Source organism: Vulpes lagopus, chromosome 22 (genome assembly GCF_018345385.1).
Source record: "Vulpes lagopus strain Blue_001 chromosome 22, ASM1834538v1, whole genome shotgun sequence".
In the NCBI taxonomy this organism is placed as follows: domain Eukaryota; kingdom Metazoa; phylum Chordata; class Mammalia; order Carnivora; family Canidae; genus Vulpes; species Vulpes lagopus.
In genome coordinates this window covers 8,688,397-8,714,111 of record NC_054845.1, presented here as the reverse complement: position 1 = coordinate 8,714,111, position 25,715 = coordinate 8,688,397, and the positions used below count along the sequence as shown (strand labels likewise).

At 37.3% G+C, this 25,715-nt stretch overlaps 1 protein-coding gene across 2 annotated transcripts in view; it reads left to right on the top strand.

Moving 5' to 3' along the window:
* The window catches only part of SATB2 (SATB homeobox 2), a 191,459-nt gene that overhangs the window by 30,584 nt on the left and 135,160 nt on the right, over window positions 1-25,715 (top strand). The window lies entirely within an intron of this gene.

Genomic DNA, 25,715 nt, shown 5'->3' with positions numbered 1-25,715 from the left:
TAAGTAGTTGAAGTAGTGTTCTCAGAGTATGGAGATATTTGATCCTAACTATCCAAACTTTAATACGTGATTTATAAGCTTTCATTTTTCTACCTTTATTTATTGCTTTGGGCCCGCAGCTTCTGCACTTTACACTCAGCTTTTAATTAAGCAGAAGAAAATGGATGTATTTTACCAAACTTTTGTATCTTTGATAATTGCTCTAATTTCAGGGTAGTCCAGTCAGTAAAATTAAGAAAAAAAAATAAAAAGAAGCAAAACAAAACAACAACAAAAATCTCAGTGTCTTTGTGATCAATTCATTTTATCTATTTAATTAAATATTGTGTCATTATTCTGTGTGAATTTTACAGTACTGGGGAGCCCATTGTTATTTCACTCTGAAGCATTAGCCATTGTTCTTTCATGGCAAGGAGTTGACAAAACAAATATCCCCCAAACCTTGAAAAATGAAAAAAAAATTTTGACCCAGTGGAATGATTATTATTGGATTTTAGCTGAAGTGATTGAATTGTATAGTTTATGATAATGATTATAACCAAGGGAGGGAAATATGTGACTTCCTGGTCTTGTTTTATCTATTAATTTTCTATATTACTATTCTTATTTAACATTTGTATATGTACCACAGATTTTTGCAATGTTTTTTATAAGTCCCTCATTATATAAATCCTGTCAGTCAGAGCCTCCATTTATTCAGATAAGAAAACTGTGAGAGATTAAGCAATAAATACAAAGTTACAAATATGGCGACCAAAGACATGGAATTTAATATCCAAGCCCTTGACTCTGATTCTGTAAGCAGTTCATCACCATCTTAAAAAGGTTTTAAGTTTTTTAATCAGATTTTAATTCCACCGAGAGAGCAACCCATCTGAAACCAGGGGTTGGGAATGTTTTCCCAGGGCAGGTAGTACACCATGGATCATTATGAGTCCAAGCGGGGTCTGAATCCGAGCGCTTGGCCTGTCGGGTGCAGTAATAACAGCTGAACTGTTAAGTCCACTGCTTTCAAAGTAGTGTGATAAAGGATGATTCATTTCCTTTCTCTGATGACTTTCTTGTGTAAGGGATTCAAGATTTGATCCCGAGCAAATTGCATACTGGGCACCATTGCTTTTATTTTATGCTATGTGCCTAGATGAAATAAAAGAAACCCCCCCCTTCCCCCCATAAACTTTTCATGCCATTTTAGGGATATTTTTTCCTGAATGTAAAGGTCATTGTATCCCACTGCTTGCATCCTGGTGTGCCAGCTTCCTGTTTGACAGGGCTATCCATCTCAGTTAGCACGGCTGCTCAACGCGCCGTGAGCTCACATGTGGAGCACAGAGCACTAAGTGGCCAAGATTTGATTCTTGGCACATGCTCAGGGAAGGGGCTCTCAGGAAATTTGCACTAGGGAGCCACACTGTTTCATTCAGTGGTGTGGACTGAGAGCTCTACCCACCAAGGTGAGATAGATACACTAGCAAGGGATATGGTCTATAGTGGAGGATTAGACAGGAGAAAAGTCACAAGCAAATATTTGCTTCCCCAAAGTTTTTGAAAACTGTGGTTAGAAAATACTGAATATTACACTTGAAAAAGTTGAATCGACATTCTGAAGGTACTCTAGCTCACAGTTAATATTTTATTTTGTAGGTAAACAAAGGTTTTAGCACTAGGTCCTGTACTATAATTTCAGAGGGGGAAAAATTGTAGTTTGTTTAGTTTTAAATTAGGCTGATCTCTGTTTTGGGTAAATGGAAAAACTTGGAATTGTTTGTATTGAAATGAACGTGTTAGATCTTTGTTGTCATTTGGATCATCAAATATAGGCAATTCGCTGCGTGTTTATTACAGACCAAACAATGCATGATAAGACTGGTCATTTGTGTGCTGGGCAAGCATCAGAGTGCGAGATTCTCTTCTCTTCTCTTCTCTTCTCTTCTCTTCTCTTCTCTTCTCTTCTCTTCTCTTCTCTTCTCTTCTCTTCTCTTCTCTTCTCTTCTCTTCTCTTCTCTTCTCTTCTCTTCTCTTCTCTTCTCTTCTCTTCTCTTCTCTTCTCTTCTCTTCTCTTCTCTTCTCTTCTCTTCTCTTCTCTTCTCTTCTCTTCTCTTCTCTTCTCTTCTCTTCTCTTCTCTTCTCTTCTCTTCTCTTCTCTTCTCTTCTCTTCTCTTCTCTTCTCTTCTCTTCTCTTCTCTTCTCTTCTCTTCTCTTCTCTTCTCTTCTCTTCTCTTCTCTTCTCTTCTCTTCTCTTCTCTTCTCTTCTCTTCTCTTCTCTTCTCTTCTCTTCTCTTCTCTTCTCTTCTCTTCTCTTCTCTTCTCTTCTCTTCTCTTCTCTTCTCTTCTCTTCTCTTCTCTTCTCTTCTCTTCTCTTCTCTTCTCTTCTCTTCTCTTCTCTTCTCTTCTCTTCTCTTCTCTTCTCTTCTCTTCTCTTCTCTTCTCTTCTCTTCTCTTCTCTTCTCTTCTCTTCTCTTCTCTTCTCTTCTCTTCTCTTCTCTTCTCTTCTCTTCTCTTCTCTTCTCTTCTCTTCTCTTCTCTTCTCTTCTCTTCTCTTCTCTTCTCTTCTCTTCTCTTCTCTTCTCTTCTCTTCTCTTCTCTTCTCTTCTCTTCTCTTCTCTTCTCTTCTCTTCTCTTCTCTTCTCTTCTCTTCTCTTCTCTTCTCTTCTCTTCTCTTCTCTTCTCTTCTCTTCTCTTCTCTTCTCTTCTCTTCTCTTCTCTTCTCTTCTCTTCTCTTCTCTTCTCTTCTCTTCTCTTCTCTTCTCTTCTCTTCTCTTCTCTTCTCTTCTCTTCTCTTCTCTTCTCTTCTCTTCTCTTCTCTTCTCTTCTCTTCTCTTCTCTTCTCTTCTCTTCTCTTCTCTTCTCTTCTCTTCTCTTCTCTTCTCTTCTCTTCTCTTCTCTTCTCTTCTCTTCTCTTCTCTTCTCTTCTCTTCTCTTCTCTTCTCTTCTCTTCTCTTCTCTTCTCTTCTCTTCTCTTCTCTTCTCTTCTCTTCTCTTCTCTTCTCTTCTCTTCTCTTCTCTTCTCTTCTCTTCTCTTCTCTTCTCTTCTCTTCTCTTCTCTTCTCTTCTCTTCTCTTCTCTTCTCTTCTCTTCTCTTCTCTTCTCTTCTCTTCTCTTCTCTTCTCTTCTCTTCTCTTCTCTTCTCTTCTCTTCTCTTCTCTTCTCTTCTCTTCTCTTCTCTTCTCTTCTCTTCTCTTCTCTTCTCTTCTCTTCTCTTCTCTTCTCTTCTCTTCTCTTCTCTTCTCTTCTCTTCTCTTCTCTTCTCTTCTCTTCTCTTCTCTTCTCTTCTCTTCTCTTCTCTTCTCTTCTCTTCTCTTCTCTTCTCTTCTCTTCTCTTCTCTTCTCTTCTCTTCTCTTCTCTTCTCTTCTCTTCTCTTCTCTTCTCTTCTCTTCTCTTCTCTTCTCTTCTCTTCTCTTCTCTTCTCTTCTCTTCTCTTCTCTTCTCTTCTCTTCTCTTCTCTTCTCTTCTCTTCTCTTCTCTTCTCTTCTCTTCTCTTCTCTTCTCTTCTCTTCTCTTCTCTTCTCTTCTCTTCTCTTCTCTTCTCTTCTCTTCTCTTCTCTTCTCTTCTCTTCTCTTCTCTTCTCTTCTCTTCTCTTCTCTTCTCTTCTCTTCTCTTCTCTTCTCTTCTCTTCTCTTCTCTTCTCTTCTCTTCTCTTCTCTTCTCTTCTCTTCTCTTCTCTTCTCTTCTCTTCTCTTCTCTTCTCTTCTCTTCTCTTCTCTTCTCTTCTCTTCTCTTCTCTTCTCTTCTCTTCTCTTCTCTTCTCTTCTCTTCTCTTCTCTTCTCTTCTCTTCTCTTCTCTTCTCTTCTCTTCTCTTCTCTTCTCTTCTCTTCTCTTCTCTTCTCTTCTCTTCTCTTCTCTTCTCTTCTCTTCTCTTCTCTTCTCTTCTCTTCTCTTCTCTTCTCTTCTCTTCTCTTCTCATCAGAGTGCGAGAAAGCTAGAAAAGGAGGTAGAACAAAATATGACTGCACATTCAAAGTCTGGAGTTTGTATGGGTCTAGTTTTGTTTCGTTTCGTTTTGTTTTGATTTTGTTTGTTCATTATTTAGGTAATTCTCCCAAAATGAGAATGTCATTGGGTGACCTTGCAAATCCATTTGCAGCAGAGAAACAGCATTTCTGAACCCTCTTCTTCCTGTGTTGGAAAAGTTGGGCAGAACTAAACTGCAAGGAGAGTGGGTTGCTTGAGCCTATTTTATTTATTTTTTTAAAAACATTTATTTATTATTTTAGAGAGAGAGAGAGAGAGAGAGAGAGAGCGCGCGCAAGCATGCGAGAGTGGGGTGGCGGGGAGGGGCAGAGGAAGAGGGAAGGAGAGAATCCTGAGCAGGCTCCGTGCTCAGTGTGGAACCCCATGTGGGGCTCCATCTCTCAACCCTGAGATCATAACCTGAGCTAAAATCAAGAGTTGGGCATTTAACTGATCGAGCCACCCCGGCACCTTAGCCTATTTTAAAAATTGAGGCTCTTGAAACATGATTTTTTTATCTTGACGTGACATAAAAAGTTTCAATAATTGAATTGGATGGTACTCAAATTGCCCCAGAAATAGAAAATATATTAGCAATGTCATTATTTTGAAGTGATACTCAGGTCCTGATGACAAGGTATGGCCCTCGTGCTTTTCTGAGTGTGGAGTAGTCCCTTCCTTTTTTGAGAGGGCATTCCCTTCCAGTGAGCTTAAGAGACTTCAGTAAGAGAATATTTGTTTCTAAAGGATGTTAGAAATTCCACTAAAATGGAGTTCAGTGATTTCCAACAGCACCCCCCCCCCCCCCACTTTACAATAACCTGTATTTGAAGCCACATACTGGGACTCAAAAGAAGATAAGGGCAAAAGATAAATTGATAGGCACAGTGCTTCTAACTGACCCAAACCCTCCATTTCCCAGTACATATACCATTAACTCTCTGATTCTCAAGGATGAGATCCAGGATACATTTGACCTGCTGTTTTGCATATGCATTAAAGTCAAAAGATGGCAGGCTTTTTGCTTTTCCTGGAGTAGGTAGCCTAAAAGCTAATGAATAGCAAGCACATTTTGTGGTGGACTTTGAGTCCGTATCCCTGAATCAAAAGTGTTCTAGTTTTGGAAGAGTGTTAACCTAGGGAACTGCTATGTAGTAACCCTCCTCACTCCCTCAAATAAAACTTGGTCATTCCCTTTCTTCTTTCCTTTTCATCCTTTCAGTTCTGCCCCATAAAGCTTTTGGTAATAGCTAGGTATCACTCCACATCATGGAGAGAATTCTTTATCCTACCAAGTGTTCGTAATTGCTAACGTGCGTGGTGGATTTGGGGAGATGGGGGTGGCAGCAACATGATTCCTCACTGTGCACATTTGATTGAATTTGTAACTGGACAAGGTTACAAGGTTATCTTACCTCCCTTCTGCTTCCTGTAAATTTTAAAAAAACTTTTAGAATTTTATTTATATATATTTTTATTGAGGTATAATTGACATAAACATACTAGTTTTAGGTATATAACATAATGATTTGATATTTGTGTATATTGTGAAATAATCACCCCAATGAGTCTGGTTAACATCCATCACCAACATATAGTCACAGAATTTTTTTTCCTTATCATGAGAACTTTAAAGATTTACTCTCTTAACTTTCAGATATACAATACAGTATTATTAACTGTAGTCACCATAGTGTACATTATATCCCCAGGACTTACTTATTTTATAAATGGAAGCTTGTACCTTTTGACTCCCTCACCACTTTTGCCCACCTTACCCACACCTCTGGCAACCACCAATCTGTTCTCTGTATCTATAAAGCTTGTTTTTTTGAATTAAAAAAATTTTTTAGGATCCACTTAGAAGTGAGATCATATGGTATTTGTCTTTCTCTGAGTTATTTCACTTAGCATAATCCCCTCAAGTTCCAACCATGCTGTCACAAATGACAAAATTTCTTTCTTTTTTATGGCTCAGTAATATTTGTATGTGTGTACACCACATTTTCTTTATCCATTCATTCACTGATAGCCACATACATAGTTTCCCTCTCTTGGCTTTATGAATAATGCTGCAGTGAACATGGCTGTGCATATATCTTTTCAAGTTAGTTTTCTTTTCCTCTCCTCTCCTCTCCTCTCCTCTCCTCTCCTCCCTTCTCCTCTCCTCTCCTCTCCTCTTCTCTCCTTTCTCTTCTCTTTCTTCTCTTCTCTCTCTTCTCTTCTCTTCTCTTCTCCTTTTTTCTTTTCTTCTTTTTTCTTTTCTTTTCTTTTCTTTTCTTTTCTTTTCTTTTCTTTTCTTTTCTTTTCTTTTCTTTTCTTTTCTTTTCTTTTCCTTTCCTTTCTTTTCTTTTTTCTTTCTTTTCTCATTACTGTTTTCTTTATTTGGATAACTACCCAGGAGTGGAATTTCTGGGTCATATGTTAATTCTATTTTTAATTTGTTGAGGAGCCTCCATACTGTTTTCCTTAGTGGCTGCACCAATATACATTCCCACCAACAGTGCACAAGTGTTCCCTTTTCTCCGCATCCTTGCCAATACTTGTTATTTCTTGTCTTTTTGATAACATCGATTCTAACAGGTGTCAGGTGGTATCTTACTGTGGTTTTGATTTACGTTTCCCTGATAAGTAGTGGTATTGAGCATTTTTTTTATGTACCTGTTGCCCATCTGTATGTCTTTGGAAAAATGCATGTTTAGATTCTCTGTTCATTTTTTAATTAGTTTTTTTTTTTTTGTTTTTTGGTTTTTTTTTTTTTTTGCTATTAAGTAGTATGAGTTCTTTATGTATTTTGGATATTATCCCCTTATCAGATATATGATTTGTAAATTTTTTTTCCTCATTTAGTAGGTTGCCTTTTCATTTTGTTAGTGGTTTCCTTTGCTGTGCAGAAGCTTGTTAGTTTGATGTAACCCCACTCATTTATTTTTGCTTTTATTGCCTTTGCTTTTGGTGTCAGATCCAAAAAAATCATCTCCAAAACCTATGTCAGGGAGCTTACTACATGTGTTTTCTTCTAGGAGTTTTATGGTTTCAAGTTTTATACTCAAGTATTTAATCCATTTTGAGTTCATTTTTGTGTGTGGTTTGTTAGTGGTCCAGTTTCATTCTTTTGCATGTAGCTGTCCAGTTTTCCCAATACCATTTGTTAAAGAGACTGTTCTTTTTCCATGTATATTCTTAGCTTCTCTTTTGTAAATTAACCATTTACACATGGGTTTATTTTTGGTGTTTCTATTCTTTTTTATTGATCTGTGTGTCTGTTTTCTTTTCTTTTTTTTTTTTTTTACTTTGAAGTGTGTCTGTTTTCTATGGCAATGCCATTCTGTTTACTATAGCTTTGTACTATAATTTGAGATTAGGACCATGATGTCTCCAGTTTTGTTCTTGTTTCTTAAGATTGTAAAATTTGTTCTTGACCAGAAAATTTTATTTAAAAATAAACATACTGAGCAATAAATAAGCAAAAATTCTTTCTGGCTGGCTATTTTTGGGTTCATGAGTATATAAAAATTATAGGTTCAAGAGAAGGTATATTAGTTACCATTTTTTCTTGTTTAAGTTGGAATAATTACATTTATACAGTTATTTAAAATGATATTTTAAAAAAGTGACACAAAAATGCACTTAATACCATGTTATGTAAATCAAGCAGAGTGCCGAATTCAGTCTCAATTATATAAAATTATGCATATATGCACAGAAAAAAGACAAAGGAAATCTATTAATGTTGTCAGTGGGGGCAGTGGGATTATATAGTAATGGATTGTCTTCTTTTTTTAATCAGAAAGAATATATAAGTATGAAATTCTACTTTCTCCGTGAGTTCTCTTAATAAGTGGGAGTTTATTTCTACCTTATTACCCAATTTTGATAAGCAGTTCACTTTATGAATCCATAAGTGTGAAAACTTGTCCATGACATAGATGTATTTCTGTGTTGTTGTTGTTTTTTTCAGTTTAAGATGAAAAATAGAGTAAGACAGTGATGAGTCCTGTCATGTATAAATAAACCAAGGGATTTCTTAGAGTTTCAAAAGTGGTAGGTAAAATTAATTGAGCTGCTACAGGGTGCCGGACACTATTCTAAGAGATTTACATGTACTGGCTCATTTAAATATCACAACAGCTTTTTGAAGTAAGCTATATGTTCCCCCATTTCACAGATGAGAAAACTGAGACAAACAAGGGAAGTAACTTTCCTGGACACACAGGGCTATGGCTGGAAAGCTGAGATCTGAAGCCCAAGGATCTAACTCCAGAGTCCGAGTTCTTAACCACAGGGCTGTTCTGTGTTAGACCTCATCAGTGAGAGTATTGAGCTGGGATAGGAGTCCATTCTTATTTAATGCTTGCTCCTTAGTCTTTGACATAAGCCTTCAAAGGTGGGACTTTTAGATTGGGTGCTTACTGAATCCAGAAGGTCCCTTCCTCCCTCCCTCCCTCCCTCCCTCCCTCCCTTCCTTCCTTCCTTCCTTCCTTCCTTCCTTCCTTCCTTCCTTCCTTCCTGTGAGCCCTGTGAGCCGGTAGGGCTGGGGTGGGGGTGGGGGGATGGCAGGTGGGGGTGGGGTGGTTGCAGAAGGAGAGGGAGAAAGAATTCCAATCCCAGTCTACTCGGGGCCCTATCTCAGCACCTGAGATCATGACCTGAGCTGAAGTCAATCAGAGGCTCAACTGACTGAGCCACCTAGTCGCCCCAAGATTACATTTATTTGATAATGATTATATATATATATATATTCAATAATGATAGATTATACATAGAGATACTTTTTCAATGCAGGTGAGACAGCCTTCATTAAAAAAAAAAAAAAAAAAAAAAACAAACCTCACAGAGATGGTATCTACTGAAGCCAGTTCCTAAGACTAAATAGAAGGCCTGTAGTAGGTTGAGTAATTCAAATATACTGTACCTACTTATGAAGCCTAAATGATTCTTGATATGAAAATAAAGCATATTCCTCAGCAATTCTGATTTTTAAATTAATTAATTAAGCAGTATTAAATGCCAACCGTGTTCCTGTCATTATTCTAGGCTCTAGGTATAAAGAACTGAGAAAAAAATCTTGCTTTCATGGAGGTTTTTTTTTGCTAGTTTAGTAATACAAGTAAAGTTTAGTATGTAGATTTAGTTGATTTTTTATCCTCTGAGCTCAGAAATATTGACTACTGAGGTTCAGAGAATAGAAATACGTATAAAATCCGTTTGCAAAAAAAATAAATAAAATAAAATCTGTTTACAAGTGTAGTGCTAACTTATAAATAAATGTTCATTTTATCTTGAAAAATACTCAAGAATTACTCTTAGTTTTTAGAAGTAGGTGACCAGATGGAAAATATGGGTTAACATTTTCAGGAAATCCTTGCTTTGCCTCATTAAAGGAAAGCTATTTATTTGCCACTTCTATCTACAGTTTTCTCATTTTTTAAAAAGGCTTGTTCACTTTTTTTATTGGTGCAACTCTGGGGTTCTCAGAGGCCCATGTTTTTAGAACACAAGGGTAGCACTTGTGGTAGGCATTTAGTCAGTGTTGGAAATTTGAACAAATGGATTGAAAGTATTATTTATTAACCTGGAGAAATATATGCAGTTCTAAAAAGTGCCAGTTTGTTGTCTTCAATAATTATTATATTTGGACTCATGAGCTAGAAACTGGTTCCCTTAAAACAGAGGGATACAAAGCACAGTGTGAAGTGTATAGGAATTCAGTAAATGTTTGTTGACAACAAAATCGGGTATTTTTAAGGTTCATTTCTATTAAACTTTATCCATGAAAACTTTTTTTCCTTGTGTATCACTGTGAAGTTGGCTCCCATTCATGAATTAGCTATTTTTATCAGAAATAAAATACAATTTGACTCTTTAGTGATCAGCTTCACCATTTCCATGGTGAATTATTCCATGTCATCATCGCTTGGGCAGTGATGTTTTGGCTGCATTCATGATGGCAAAACACTCCCAATAATAACTTTTAGACTCAAAGAGCTTCTTAATTCGAAAGATACTTACGCGATTGCTGGGATCCAAATTCTTCAGATCAAAACTTAGAGGTCAGTGTCTATGTAGACCTTATCTTTTTGAAGGCATTGTATATAGGAGAATAATTTCAGTCTGTGAACTAGAAATAGCGGTAAGGATAAATAGAATAGGACTTAAAAACAAAATAATGAGGATATTTTTTTAAAGGAATGGCTTTTTATTATTTATTGATTATTTTATATATTATTCATTTATTGTATACTTTTCAGGGAACTAGCTTTTTACAACATACTATTGGGAAGAACTTTACGAAGAAGCTATTTTGAGAGTAAATTTTATCATTAGAAATGAATATATTCCCTTTTAGATTGTTCAGTGCCTGAAATGCTCTGTTATTTAATTCTCTAAAGTGTTTATTCTGGGAACATGCAACATATACAAAATAGAGAGATTAGTGTGCTAAATACTCATGAATTTATCATGTAGCATCAACAATTAGCAATTCATGGTCAGTCTTGCTTCATCTCTGCCCTTCCCACATCTTATTTCTCTCCTACTGGATTATTTAAAAGCATATCTTAAGCCTCATATTTTGTCCATAAATATATACTAAGTATCTCTTAAAGACTACCTTAAAAACATAACCACAATACCAGCATGATTCTTAAAAAACAGGTAATTCCTGAATGTCATGGAATATCCAGTCAATGTTAAAAAATTTCCCATTTTGTAATTTTCTTTTTAGTATACACACACACACACACACACACACACACACACACACATTTTGTTGTTGTTCAAATCAGGAGCCATACAAAAAAACAAAAACAAAAACAAAAAAAACCAAAAAAACAAATCAGGAGCCATACAGACCTATATATTGTACTTGGTTGATGTGTTTCTTACATCCTCTTACATTTTAAAAAATTCTTTTTTTTTTTAATTTTTATTTATTTATGATAGTCACACAGAGAGAGAGAGAGGCAGAGACACAGGCAGAGGGAGAAGCAGGCTCCATGCACCGGGAGCCCGATGTGGAATTCGATCCCGGGTCTCCAGGATTGCGCCCTGGGCCAAAGGCAGGCGCTAAACCGCTGCGCCACCCAGGGTTCCCTAAAAATTCTTTTCTAGGGGCATCTGGATGCCTCAATGCTGGACCCGGAGCCTGCTTAAAAAAAAATTATTTTCTAAAACTAATGTTTGCCATTTAAATTCAGAATTATTTTTGTTGATAAATTTTGCTGAACTTAATGAAAATCTTAACCCTATAAATGGCTGCAAATATGATGATTTTAAATAAATAATTAGTAAGCCCAATCATAACCTTGTAATGGAATTCAGAAAAATCACACTTCTTTTATTTTTTTGTTTTTGGGGGAGGATGCTTAAAAGACATATGTTGTCTGGAGCTGAAAGGTTTTTATGCTCTGAAAATATAATATTTTCCCTATTGAAAAATGTTTAAAATGATCTCTTGCCTTGTATTGCTTTCTTGGTTTCTTTCTTTGGCTCTTTCTCTCTTCTCCCCCCCACTCCCCACTTTTCCTTCTTTAATTAAACTCTCATGTTTGGGAGACTCTCTCAGCAGTTTTTTCTTTATAAGGGCAATGTTGAAAAAAGGTGCATATTTAGAAATTTTAGGCCTTGGAGCAATCTTTTAACAAACAAACTGCTTTTTAAAAAATTCTGTGGCTCTCAAAAGAGAGCTAAAAAAGCTGTCCAAAATTGCTGTTAACCATGTCTCAACCCTCATTAGAGCTGGATGGGCCAAAATATAAAACACTGGCTGTGCTGATACAAATCTCTAACAGCCCTGCTATACTCTTCCCTCCTCTACTACATAAAATTAAATATTCATATATGCATGTGTACATATGCTTATTCACCTGCACAGAGCAAAGCCTGAAATATTACTTCTAAATGCCAAAGGAAGAATAATGATATTTTATTTCCTTGTCCAATATATATTTAGGAATGAGGGGCACTTTGTAGGCGCAATTGGTTAAGTGTTTGATTCTTCTTTTTGGCACAGGTCGTGATCTTGGGGTTGTGAAATCAAGCCCCTATGGGGCTCCTTGTTAAGCAGAGTCTGCTTGACACTCTCTCCTCTGCCTCTCCCCCAACTCATGGGCATACTCTTAAAAAAATCTTAAAAAAAAAATGAATATCTAATGTAACTGTTTATAGTTCTGTATTCTTTATATTTGTTTATACTGACACAAATATGTTATTTAAAATATATAAATATGGTTCACATAAAGGTCAGTTGATTGAATTATTGTCTCTGTAAATTTGTAGAGGATCAAGACCCTATCCAATTTGATATGCAGGTTGCCTAGCGGTTGCATCGGAAATACTTGATAAAACTGTTAAGGACAGTGAATTAAAACAAAAAATTAGTCTGATCTCACTTTACTTCTGACCTTGCAATTTCTATTTGAATGCTCATTTAAAAAAATTCATTAAAAAAAACTAGCTCATTTATTTCTTCTATGATGAGGGAAGTGTGCTTAGCAGTATTGTTTGGGGCAATTGCCCATGGTGGCTTTGGTGAATTTTAAAAATTGCTTAAAATCCCTCTTTTTGAAATTTAGGTGTGAATGTCCATGAGCTAGAGGGACTGATCATCTGGGTTCTATGTTCTGGTATTCGTGTAAAATGATCTAGGTTAAATAGCTTGATCCACAGTGATATACAGCTTTTATTTAATAATTAAAGGATATCTCATTAAAGATATATAGCTTTGAGGAGTTATGAGTAGGAAACCAACAACCTAAAATTGGTGATACTGTGGTACAATTTATATTGTGATTAATTTTTTATTTTATCCTTCTAAAGTATAACTGACTTTTACTAAATATAGATTTTAAATGTAAGGTAGTCATTTACTGAAATCTCAGGTCTCTCTGTGCTTTAAGAAGAAGAAATTCCATTCAAGAAATAATTCATTTAATAAAAAGCGTATTTATTGAAACATTTATAAGTGCTACAATAGATAGTGCTATGCTATTACCTTTTGGGTAGATTTTTTATGTTTAAAGTTCTCCAAAGATACAACTTTCAGTCTTGGTGCTACATCATCATATTTCAACTCTAGGAATCTTAGAGTCTGTTTTGATATTCATGATAGACAACAAAAAAATTTTGGCCATAGAGCATTTTGTAGTATTAAAATGCTTTTTAAAAATTCCCTGCTGCCTTTTTTCTTTTTTTAAGTGGATATGAACTCTGTCATCAAAATCTTATAATTTCACTTAATTCTTTGCAAAATTATGAAATACCAGAATTATAGGTCTTTCACTTCTTACATTAGTATACATTTTACATTTGTACTTAGGATGGCCAAATTTTCTCAGATACAATATTATTATACTCTTAAATTATTATGGCATTTCACTTCATAATTCATTCATCTGCATAGTATCAGTTAGTGGGCAGTTTATTTATCATTTATTTAGGTAGTTTGGCACACAGAGTGGTATCCTGAAATGTTAGGGGCATCTTTTATCTGCAGCGTGACCAGAGGACAAGCTCAGTGGTGGTCATGGGAGGCAGGGATGAAATACATCCTGCTGGTCATTTGGTCACTCATGGGTGACTTGGTTTGGTTTCCAAGATGCTAGATAGATTTCACTTGATTGTGATGAGCTTTTAAAACCCATCGCTTTGAAACTCAATGGATTATTTTTTTATATGGTAGCTTCGAGAGCTCTAGAGTGAGTGCCATTTGCTCACTCAAAAACCGTAATTGGCAAAATTATTTGTGTGTCAATGAAAAGAAACACAAAGGTTTTTTCCTTTCCCTTTCTGGTTTGAGGAAATATCACCCAGGACAGAACACCAAATCTGCGCTCCTGTTTTACAAGCTCTTTACTTGGGTTTGAAAAGATCGCTGCAGGCTATATGCAAATAGACAGTGCCCGAGGTTCCTTTCAGCTTCTCGGGGCGCATTCAGCAGAGAAATACACCCGACATATTCTTTCTGTCAGTTTTGTAAATCAGAGAATGAGATGCTGGAAAACTCAGAGTACAGGCAAACCTCTGCCCTCAATGATTTGGCCCTACAAAGTCTAATAATCTCCCTGATAAAAATTGGGCCTACCATCCTGCGTGCAGATTAAGAAGGCAGTCTGTTCTTGATCAAAAGCTCTGAGCGGTTTTACCAACTTCAGATGGTGCTTCTTGAGGATATATACTGCAGAGCCACAGCAATAAATAACAATTTTAAATGTTTTGTTTTATTATGAATACATTGGATTCCTTGTGAGGTGGAGAAGAGACTTATTTGAAAGAGGGCCTGCTTTAGACACTCTGCAATGGAAAATATATCAGAATTATTTGGAAAAAAAAAGCTGTTTATTAAGATCTTTAGTCTCGTGGGCACCAGAGACACATCTTAATTCACTTGCACAGTATCATGCTGTTCATTCATTGAACAAATATTTTGTGCATTGTTCTAAGTGTTGGGGACACAGCAAAGAGCCAAACATAATGCCCTGGTCCTCAAGGTACATTCCAGTAGGAGACATAAGAAATAAACCAGAAATACATATAATGTTAGGTAGGACCTGGCATTATATTATGCTATGTTAACCTTATTCTCCCCATCTTGTCCATAAAGGAGTTTGGCAAATTTAGGCTTCTCCTTAGCCAGAACTAAATTGAAGAGCTTGAATAGGATTTGAGGATTAAAAATAAAATGATGGTAGGCACTTAAAAGGTTAAGTCTCAGTTTTCTGAAAACTATTCTTGTGTGGACCCTTTCATTTTTAGAATAGGATAAATGCAATATTGTCAGAATGAGCTTATATTAAGCCATGGTTTAATTTTTTTTAAGTGAAACTGAAATTTTTACAAAATAGACATGTTATAAATATATTTAATAAAATTGGTATTATTTAATATTATACACCAGTATTTAGTAATTTTTATGTACCAGACACTGTTCTAGGTGCTTTACATATATTTACTCGTTCAATCCTTATAATTCCACAAAGTACATAATATTATTGTCCACATTTTGCCAATAAGGAAACTGCACGCTGAGGTAAATTTACCTCAGAGTGGGAAGAAGCTTGGCTGACACCAAAAACTGGCTCCAGAGAATGTGTACTTAACCAATATCCCATTCAGTGGCATTATATTTCCAGTCTGTGAATTTAGTCTATAATTCAAACTGATAGTAACTATATTTTACAGGCATGAACCAAAGATTGACATTTTGGAATTGGTAACTGAACATATCTATTTTTATGTTGAGTTGGGGAGCTTATTTTGAGTCTAAATAACAAAATTGAACTTGCTGTCTTGGGATGGCATTTTATGAGAACTTATTTTATGAGACCCCATTTTTGTATATCTAAAGCTCTTTATAAACTTACAAATTAAAAAAAATCTTTTTCTAATAGTAAACTAATGCTTGTTAGTTATAAAAAAAAAACAACTAAAAAATACAGAAAAAGTAGAAAGAAGACAAAATCACCCAAGGGATCGACCTCCTAGAGATAAATGTAGATTACACTTTCAGGAATTCCTGTTTAGTTTTGGTTCAAGGCATTCTTTTACAGAATTGAGGTTGGATATGTGCAATCTTTTCACCTGTGGTTTTTTACTCACTATTATCCTGTATAATTTACATATTTCTTTTTATTTTTAATACTACAAAATAGTGAAGCTTTTGGTTTTCAAATCAAATGTGAAACATTAGCTTTTTTTTGGATTATCTAGAAGGATTTAGGAGTAGTCAGTAAATTAGGAGATGTTAAGTATAGACAGTGTCCCTAGTTCATGCTAGACGATCAGAGTGACTTATTCCAACATTTAGATGAGAATAGAGTTATCCTTTGAAAATGAATATTTTCTTATTTGGCTCATCACAGGTGAAAGGCCAGTTACTTAAGAAGAAATTGGCATTGACCTGCTTTCTTTCTACCTTTGCCTTATGGTAAAGAGTTGAGTTTTTTAATATGGTGGAAGATTAAGAAAGTACAACATTGTGTCATTCAGAAAACTTTAGTTAATTGATTTCGTGTTTTGTTTTTATAATAGTCTTGTTCTTACCCACATTTTGATCTTTCTCCTCTTTGAAAAAACACATACACAGCATTGTGTGGGTTAGTTACTGAGTGCTTACTACTTTTACAGTGACAGTCCTGTGTTAAAGATGTCCCTTGGCCCAGGAATTTTTTTTTACAATTTATTTATTTATTCATGAGAGACGGAGAGGCAGAGACACGGGCAGAGGGAGAAGCAGGCTCCATGCAGGGAGCCGGACGGGTGACTCGATCCTAGACCCCAGGATCATGACTTGAGCTGAAGGCTCAGCCGCTGAGCCACCCAGGTGTCCCTGGCCCAGGAATTAATAACTGACGACAGTTTGTCTATTTTTTGGCCTCTGTATTTTGCCATGTACAGTAGGATGGAGATTTTATTTAAGAGTCATTGTGGGAAACTCTTAGGGAAGATTTTTCCTGTACTTGAATTGATTGAGCACAGCCCACTCTTGGAGGTAGGGAATTTGTCAAACAAATCACGAAAGCTCTCATACTTGCAGGAGCAGTGGGTTGTGATCCCTCATGGTGATTTGTTTCTAGGACCTTGGAGGACCTTGGATCCTGCTGGGCATGGAAAAAAGATGAGCAGCTTCTGGCTCCCTTCTATATTTTATAGTTCTAAGATTGACCCAATTTCTTTTCATAGTCTTCCTTATAGTTTAGCAGGTGTGAAATAGTCTAGTTAGAATTCAGATGTGTTTGGGCACCTACCCTGCACCCCTTCCCAATAGTATCACTGGCACCATTCTTATCAGCTTCTTTCTATGTGCTTTTCTGTTGTCTTTCAGCCCACACTGAGGTCTGTCCTCAGAGGCAGGGGTCTTTCTCTTCCTATGTGGTTTACAGTGGTGGCCCTTGGATAGAGAGATGTTATTTGCTTTCAATAAATATTTAGGTGCGTATTATAATAGACATAGCAAGGATTGATGTAACTCAGATTATCAATTGAAATGTACTCATGTGGCCAAAATACCACGTTCCATGAAAGAGTTTTAATTATGAAGCCAGTGTCTCATTATGACAAAAGTGTATAAGTCAAAGATACTTTATGTAGCACATTAGGTTATAATTTGCTGCTATATTTCTTTTTCACTTGTGACCCCTAATGGATATTAAAATGCACCCATTTGTAGTTGAAATTAATGCAGTTAGCATCAACAATTCTTACTATTAAGGGGAAATTTCCTGTTGTGAGTAATGATAAGATAATATAAATTATCTTATCTTATTATCTTATCTTATTATATTATCTTATATAAGATAATATAAATTATCTTATATAAGATAATATAAATTATCATTTTTATTTATAAAAATGATAATGATAATGAATTTGTCTGAAGTCTCTCAGCAGATATTAAATTTACCCAGGTAAATTAAAAAGAACAGGCGTCACCTGACTGGCCTAGTCAGTAGAGCATGCCACTCTTGATCTTGGGGTCATGAGTTTGAGCCCCATGTTGGGTGTAAAGATTACTTAAGAAAGAATATGTCCAATTCTGCTGTAAATCAGGGGGATTAAAACACTTGTGGGGATGGTGAGTTCTTCCAGGAGACTGAGGTGCCCCTTAATCCTTAACAAGGGATCTCGGCTACATTGTCTCAGAGGTTTACTAAAATAACTAATTTATCACCGAAATAAGGGCCCACCAGTAGGACATGTTTTTCTGGTCTCTCATTGGAATGGCCGAGTATTGGTCAGTAGGACATACTCTTGTTATGTTTTTATGGTGTTTAGTCCTTTAAAAATAGAGTGAGACGCATATTGTTGCTAATTATAACGCTAGCAAATGCAGAGCTTACTATGTGCCAGGCGTTATTCTAAGTATGTTACATATGTAAATTCATTTAATGCTCACAAATGATGTGTGACATAGGTACAGTTAGCTACATCTCACAGCTGAGGAGATTGATGCACAGAGAGGTTAGCTGAATTACCCCAGGGTACACAGCAAGTTAAGTGAGGGAGCCAACATTCAAATGTTCAAATCCAGGCATTCTGCTTCTTGAGGGATTGGCTTAGCCACCACACACTTCCTCTCTATGGCATGATTAGGTATTGTTACAATAGTGAACATAAGTAAAAGCTTCTACAGGCCTGACCTGATATGACTAGACTCATTAAAATGCTACATATTTTCCCCCGCTTTTCCTTTATATGTTTGTTTTTTTTTTCTTCTTGTAGTAGATTGGGAGTTGAGAACTTTAAAGACATTACAAGTGCATTCTACTTAATCTGAAATATTTTGATGCTTCTGGAAAAGTGAGATGATTTAATTTCATATATAATTGCATGAGGAATTATAAATTATGTTTTCTAAAATACCTACGACACTAAACCACAAAATGAACAGATAAAACTGATTTGTTCTCTGACAAATCAAGATATATGGCAGTGTTTTCATTACAAGTGCCGTTTGTGGGGATGGAGCAGCTGAGTATGCCACAATATGACACAAACCGTTCCCAGGCTGCACTGCCTTCACGTGGGCATCCAGAGCTGATTTACAACACACACTAAAATATGTTTTTTAAAACATGATGTCAAGCACAGCCCAGGTTGAACTTCTAAAGTCATGGAATGCAGATCTATCTTTTTAATTGACCTTCTTTAGCATTAACTTACTCTCCAGAAATAGTTTTTTTTTTTTTTTTTTTTTTTTTTTAATCCTATGGAGAGAATGGACCATTTTCAGGGCATTGGGGGTGGCATTTAGAAAATTCTTTCTTAAGTGCATTTAATAGTTTCCTGGAAGGTATGTGTTGACAACTTCTGGAGGGTAATTTATTCATAGTAAGATTGAGTAGGAATTTTTTTTTTCCATGGGACTAAAAACAGAGAGTGTTGTTGTAGGTCCCTGTGGTGGTGGAAGGCTAAAACTCAACATTTGGATGTTGTAAGTTTAAGCACTTCTCAAAGAACCTGTGTCCCCAAGCTACCACAGTCATTTGTTTGTCCTGAATTTAAAAAAAGGCTTTGAAATATGTGGAACCAAAATAGTTCTGTTTGTAGTACTAGGGATTCTGGGGGAAATAAGAGTGTCATCTTCTGTGTGGGAGAGATGGATACAAGCTGATTGCTGGTGGTACTGGATTTTGTTGGACAGAGATGGATTTTTCACTAAGTCTGCTGGAATCACTCACCTGGTCTCCTTTGTGATGGGTGAGAGCTGATCTGTGATCTGTGGGCAGGAATTAGGGTGGAGACCAGATCTTTGGGCCAAAGATAAAAACAACCCTGTTTAAGGCCAAACATGGTCAAATTTTTTATCAGATTTCAGCCCAATGAATTCAGACCATAGGAGATACTATTCTGTGTAAGTGGGATTTGTATTAGAATCTTGATGTAATTTTTTTCTAGGTATATTTTCCATTATGTGTAACAAAAAGGTGGTTGAAAATGGTTATTCAAATTAAATGTCTATTAAACTTTATTAAACAAACCAAATAAAATGACCAATAGTAAGTATTGTATAACATTGTGAGAATGAAGAAGTAAATCAGGTCAAGATTTGAAAGTAAAAGTCACCAATAAAATTTCACAATTGTACATTCGGGTTTTTCTTTTTAATTTAATTTCCAGCCTAATGAACATAAATGGTTAAAAGCATATTGACTTGCTAGTTTCTTTTCTCTAGGCAGTTAGGAATTGGTCACGGTGGAGAGTTGATCCTGTGGGCTCAGCTCATCTAACTGAGAGATCCGCTGAGAGCTGTCTGACACGGTGATCACAGAGGCTTGGGCCTGGGATTCTCTGTCTTCTACAATCTTACTCTCATTGAGGACAGGATAGTAGAGTGTGGCGGCTGGGTGTCACGGGGTTGGACTGCTGGGCTTTTAGACTCGGTGCTACTGCTTCCCAGTTCTCATCCCCTCATCTGTAATCTAAGATGAGGTGTAATAACAATACTTCCCTTGTAGGCTCCTAGGAAGATTAAATGAAAAACTAATGTGCTTTAGACAGGGTGAGGGCTGGGTACATGTTAGTTGCTATTACAATTACTATTGTTGCTGTTTGACAATGCAAAGTGAGATACGATATGTTAATTTCTTTTGTTTTCTGTCCCTTCCATTTATAAAGCCTATCATTCAGAGATATTGGATGTGGATTACTGATACTTCCTTTATCCTTTTGATTTTCATAGAGTATAGGAAGAATAGGTCCTCGTCTAGTCATGTGTTTGGATCAGCAGAACACTATTCCATGGCTTTTCACTAACTTGGGAAAGAGTTGATTTCTTTTTTGTGGATAAGGCATTCTGCACTACATTGCTTCTTTCCAGTTTTTTTTTCCCAAAGCATTTTATATATTTTTTTTTCTTGTATATTTTTCTTTTTTCTTTTTTTTAAAGATTTTATTTATTCATGAGAGACAGAGAGAGAGAGAGAGAGAGAGAGACAGAGGCAGAGGCAGAGGGAGAAGCACGCTCCATGCAGGGAGCCCGATGCGGACTCGATCCCGTGTCTCCAGGGTCACGCCCTGGGCTAAAATCGGCACTAAACCCCGGGCTGCCCTGTATATTTTTTCAAAACATTTAATATATATTTTACAGATGCTGGTAATATAACAAAACTTATCATTTGGTTAAAATTGTGTATTTTTAAAAATGAAATAGCTTTTATTGATGACAAATGGAATTTAAATGGTCACTGATGGCTTTGTAATCAAATGAGTCAGGCTTTTAGTTAGGTAACAAATAATTTTGCATGTGTTCAATTTCTCCTCCTTCTATGGAGTCCCCAATATTGCATTACCTGAGTACAAATGCATCTTAACTAACTGTGAGGCCATTTTATTTAGCCCAACTTTTTCCGCAGTTGTGTTGAAAACCTGACTATTTTCCCTTCTCTTCCTCCTCCCAAACAGTAGCTCTTATCTTTTCTGATGCGGCCCCACTTGTGGAGCTGCCTCAAAGCAAATCTGGGACTGTGTGGAGCGGAAGGAATGTAAATGTTTTCCCCTGGGGACCTTTTGTCAGTAGGTATTTGTGTCCTGGGAAATTTGAATGCAATGTCACCTTCCATCAGGCCTCCTCCTTTTCATCCCCCTTCTCCAGCCTCTTACAGGAGACAGCTTCGTGGCGAATCCCGTTACTTTGGTGCTCTTTCACCTGGGCCGAATGACTGTGGCTTAAAAAACAAACAAACAAACAAACAAACAAAAAGCCCAAAAAACTAAATAGTCATATTTGTGTGACTGAAAAGCCTAACCAGATAAAGATAGGTTGTGTTATATTCAGTTATGTTCCAGCATAATGCAATTAGCTAGTAAACAGAGCAACGAGACCTAAAAGGATGGTGAACTCCAAAGCAGCAGTTTTCATTTATTCTGATATATTGGCTTCCTTCACCTCACGTCTGTAGTCTTCTTCCATTTGCACTGTTTCTCTCCCTTTTCTTAGTATTTAACATATTCCTGTCTCCCCCACCCCACTGCCCTGCCCTGTTTTGAGCAATTCTATTCTTAAAAAGAAAAAAAAGTGGTATGAATTACCTGTGGGAAAACAGCATTTAAAGACCTCTGTCCTGCCAGCTAGTAGATGTGTGGTCCCACTGTGTTTTGGTGTGTATTTATTTTAATATTAGAATTACCAACTGAAAGCTAATAATACTCTAAGAAAAGTATAATTACGAAGGTAAATCTGTATCAAAAATTGCATGGTGTACCTCATAGTCAAATATAATTATTAGTGGATAGTCTCGTATTTGATAATTATCCATTCATAGATTTGTATATAAAGTAGTGTTTTGAAAAAAAATAAAGTAGCGTTTTGAAAATGGTGCATTTTAAAAATTCATTCTATTTCCCACAAAGTATAATCTACTAGATCTTAGACAAAATAACCCACTTTGGTATAATAGAACCACACCTATATGGAAATAACTGAAACACACTGAAATAGAAATATAACATTCCTTTTGCCAAATATTATAATGTAAGTGTTGCCAACACTTTTTTTTTCCTGGTGCCCACTCCTTCTGGATCCAGTTTGTTTCTATTTTTAATTTTCCCCAGTACTCACTCCTGCCCCAGCCTGTGCACATGGCCACTCCCCCTTACCCCGTGGCATCTGCAGTGGCGGTGAGGGCAGTGGTGGTGCTACAGTTTGGCAGAGGGGCTTGGTGGGGGCTGGTGCAGCCCCACAGAGAAGGTCAGCTCGCAGGGAGGGGTGCTGGGCCAGGAGGCTGCCCTCAGAGGCCTTGGAGACTAGGGTGGAGGATCATGTCAGGAAGGAGAAGGGCTGTCCCGAGAAGGGCACAGCGCAGGCACCACAGGTCGATTTCTAATTATAAAGGTTATGTGACCACAGCCAACCCTCGTGGGGAGGCATCAGAGAGGCAATGGGCCACTGAGCACCCAGCAAGCACAATCTCCTGGGGGGAGTGAGGGATTAATTCATTTGATCTAATTTCTCATAAATGAAGTATTCACCTTCACATCAAATTAAATAACTCATTTATAGCATTGTAATGCAACTTCAGCATCCATATACATTATCTTACTATTGTTTGCTCAGTTACTTTTGAATCAGAGTGTATCATTAGTATTAAATGCTTGTTAAAGCAGTATCATTTTTAATTATAGTGTACATAGTAGCTAATAAGTTAGAGCACTTGCAGTGATTCATGTGGGCAATTATTAACAACTTTTCTTGGAGATTTATAACATTAATGACTGAGTCTCCATTTCAAGTAATTGTGTATATAGCAGTTACTTGGCTTTAGCTTATTTTGAACGACTATTTATTTGAGACCTTGGCTAGTGGGCAGATGACAAACTTAGAACTATTGTGTCATTGAGGATAACATTTTCTTTTGGGACTTTCAGGTACAGAACTAGTTCAGTTTAACTCTCCTGTGAAGGACAGCATGTTTCTCACTTCAGGCCCTGTATTTGAATATGTAAATTTTATGCCTCTCATTCTTATTTGAGTTATTTTGTTTTTTAGATTGTATTCAAATTGCACAGTCTCTCATCCTGTAGATTTTTCCTTCTTTTATTATTCCCAACTTTTTGCAGTCTGAACTGAATGCTTCCTCGGTGTTGCTCTGGGGTAGCCTTTACTTAACAGGAAGACCGCTGCTCTGTCCTTGGGACTGGTTGCCTTGCCACAGTGTCCTGCTCCTTTACCCCTCTCTTGCACACATGCCAGTGATCATTTCTGGAAGGACAGGTGTATGTTGACGGATGCCATTGAGGCCCTGAACCTGCTGGAATTACTCTATTTTATCTGTGATCCACGGGGAGAGGAGTGACCGGCTAGAGGCTTTTCTTAAGCAGAAGCCACATGGTGTTTCACATGGAAAGCCTTTTCGAGGAGGAGGGGGTGGTGGGTAGGGGCTTGTGACAGGCAGGAGAAACTGGCGCAGGAGTCTTGAGTGAGCGCTTTGACACACCGAGTAACAGCCCATTATCACTTGAGCTGGTGTCAAAACAATACAGCAGTTTGAACTGCAGCTCAGCTTACTCCTGCTGTCACAAATGCTCCCTCATAAGTCATTAGAGTGTTGGCGTGGACTCTTTCCGGGATCAGTCAGAGATGCATTAGGAGAGGGGGAGGTGTTTATTAATTCCATTTCAGAAGTGATTATTAATCATCTGCTATGTGTCAGGCACTTTGCCGGGGCTGGGGGGTAAGGTTTCCGTACTAGAATGATAAGGTCCTGCCCTCAAGGTACCTCTTGCCTGGGGGAGGACACAAGTTCAATGGCTGTCATGAAGAGTAACGTAGGAGAGGGGCAAACAGATTGCTTTGAGAGTTCAAAAGTGGGAGAAATCTCACCAGGTTGGAGGGATCCGTTGAGACCGATGAGGAAGATGATGTGTGAGAGGGGCCTTGACAAGGCTGTAGGATTTTGATGGGCAGAGACGAGGTGAGAGAGACAGTTGGCAGGGAGTTCTGTTTGGCTGGTGTGCAGGATATGTTTAGGAGGTATTGGGACTCAAGAATCTATTGTAAAGAGCTTTGGATGCCGGGCTAAGGAGTTCGTGTAGTTAGTGGTCTTCCTGCTGGAGACTGCCCCTCGTGTCAGGTTAGGAATGTGTCCGTGCACGGCTAAGATGTTCATTTAGGTACTAGTCAGTTAATGTTGCAAGTGACTCCATGTAGCAGAAACCCTCCAACAGGGGATCCCTGGGTGGCACAGCGGTTCGGCGCCTGCCTTTGGCCCAGGGCGCGATCCTGGAGACCCAGGATCGAATCCCACATCGGGCTCCCGGTGCATGGAGCCTGCTTCTCCCTCTGCCTGTGTCTCTGCCTCTCTCTCTCTCTCTCTCTCTCTCTCTCTCTGTGACTATCGTAAATAAATAATAATTTTAAAAAAATACATTAAAAAAAAAAAAAAAGAAACCCTCCAACATTGCTTAACTAAATAGGGGTTTTATTTCCTCCCACAGGTGACAAATCTAGGCTAATACAACGTTTCCCAGTGCTGCCAGGGACATGGACTCTGCCTCTTTTCCTATAGTTGCCAAATGGTTGTTGTCCTTACAGACATGCACTTGAGAGTCCAGGCAGGAAGAGGGTGGGGAAAAGGGGGAAAAAGATGACATGTTTCTTCTCATGAAGCTCTGTCTTTATTATTCCAGAAGGAACATCTTCCCCTAGGAGTTTGTCATTTATCTCAGTTTTGGGTCTAGCTTGGGAAATCATGCCTTTTATTTGACACAATGCTGCTCAGAAAAAAAAAAAAGAAAGAAAGAAACATTGGGATTCTTTAGGAAGAAAGAAGGGGAGAGTGGATATTGTGTAGATAAGCAGCGGTGTTGGCCGCAGCTTATTTGGGAATCTACCATGGGAAATCAGGAAGATGGAGAGCAGAGGGGCAGAAAGCTGACCATGCCAGCGAGGACTTTTGATTGGATTCAGAGACAATAACTTCAGAGTTGGTTTCAATGTTAGGTTTGTTTAGTGAAAGACTATGGGACAACAAGTTAGGGAAACTAGGCTTTCAGTCTGGCATCACTGTTCAGCATGCATGTGTTTGAAGAAGTCATTTCTCTGAACCTGAGTTTTCTTATCTGTGAAATTGACTGAGGCCAGATCTATGAAGCTAAGAAATGATTGCATATGTGCTTTTGAATACTGTTTTCAGATTAAATACTGGGAGAGTTATAAAGATAAACATACAGATTATGAAAAGACACAGATTAAAAAAAAATTTTTCTCCTAATTTGAGAAACCAAAGAACTAGCAAAGTGTTCCATGTATTAATTTTTAAAATATCTTTTTGCAACCATACTCTGTAATATTCCATGGTACTGGCATTTTCTGCTATCAGCTATACTTGTATTTAGTTACTGTAGAAGTATGAGATAACAGATTCACTCACTTCTGAGCCCCTGCTCTAACAGGATTATTTATAATGTGACAATTTATTACACGGTCTTTTCCTGATAAATAGCTCAATTACATTCTCCATGTATTTTACAGTTCCATCTGGGGCAGCTCTTGCCATATAAAGCGAAGATACAGTTTCTATTTTTCATCTGTGACTTGTCCCCGTTAGGAGAGGTATTGTCTCGTGCTCTGTCCCTGATTTCTTCCTCAACCCACCGTGATGAGGCATATAGGACCAACTCAGATGTGTCCACATTGTGTCAGGTATGGAGGGAGATATAAAACAATATAAAATTTGACACCTAGTATCAGGGGACTTATTCCAGCTCTGGGAAGAGAATACAAAGACCCATAGAGCTATTTAGAGAACAGCACAAAAGCTGAA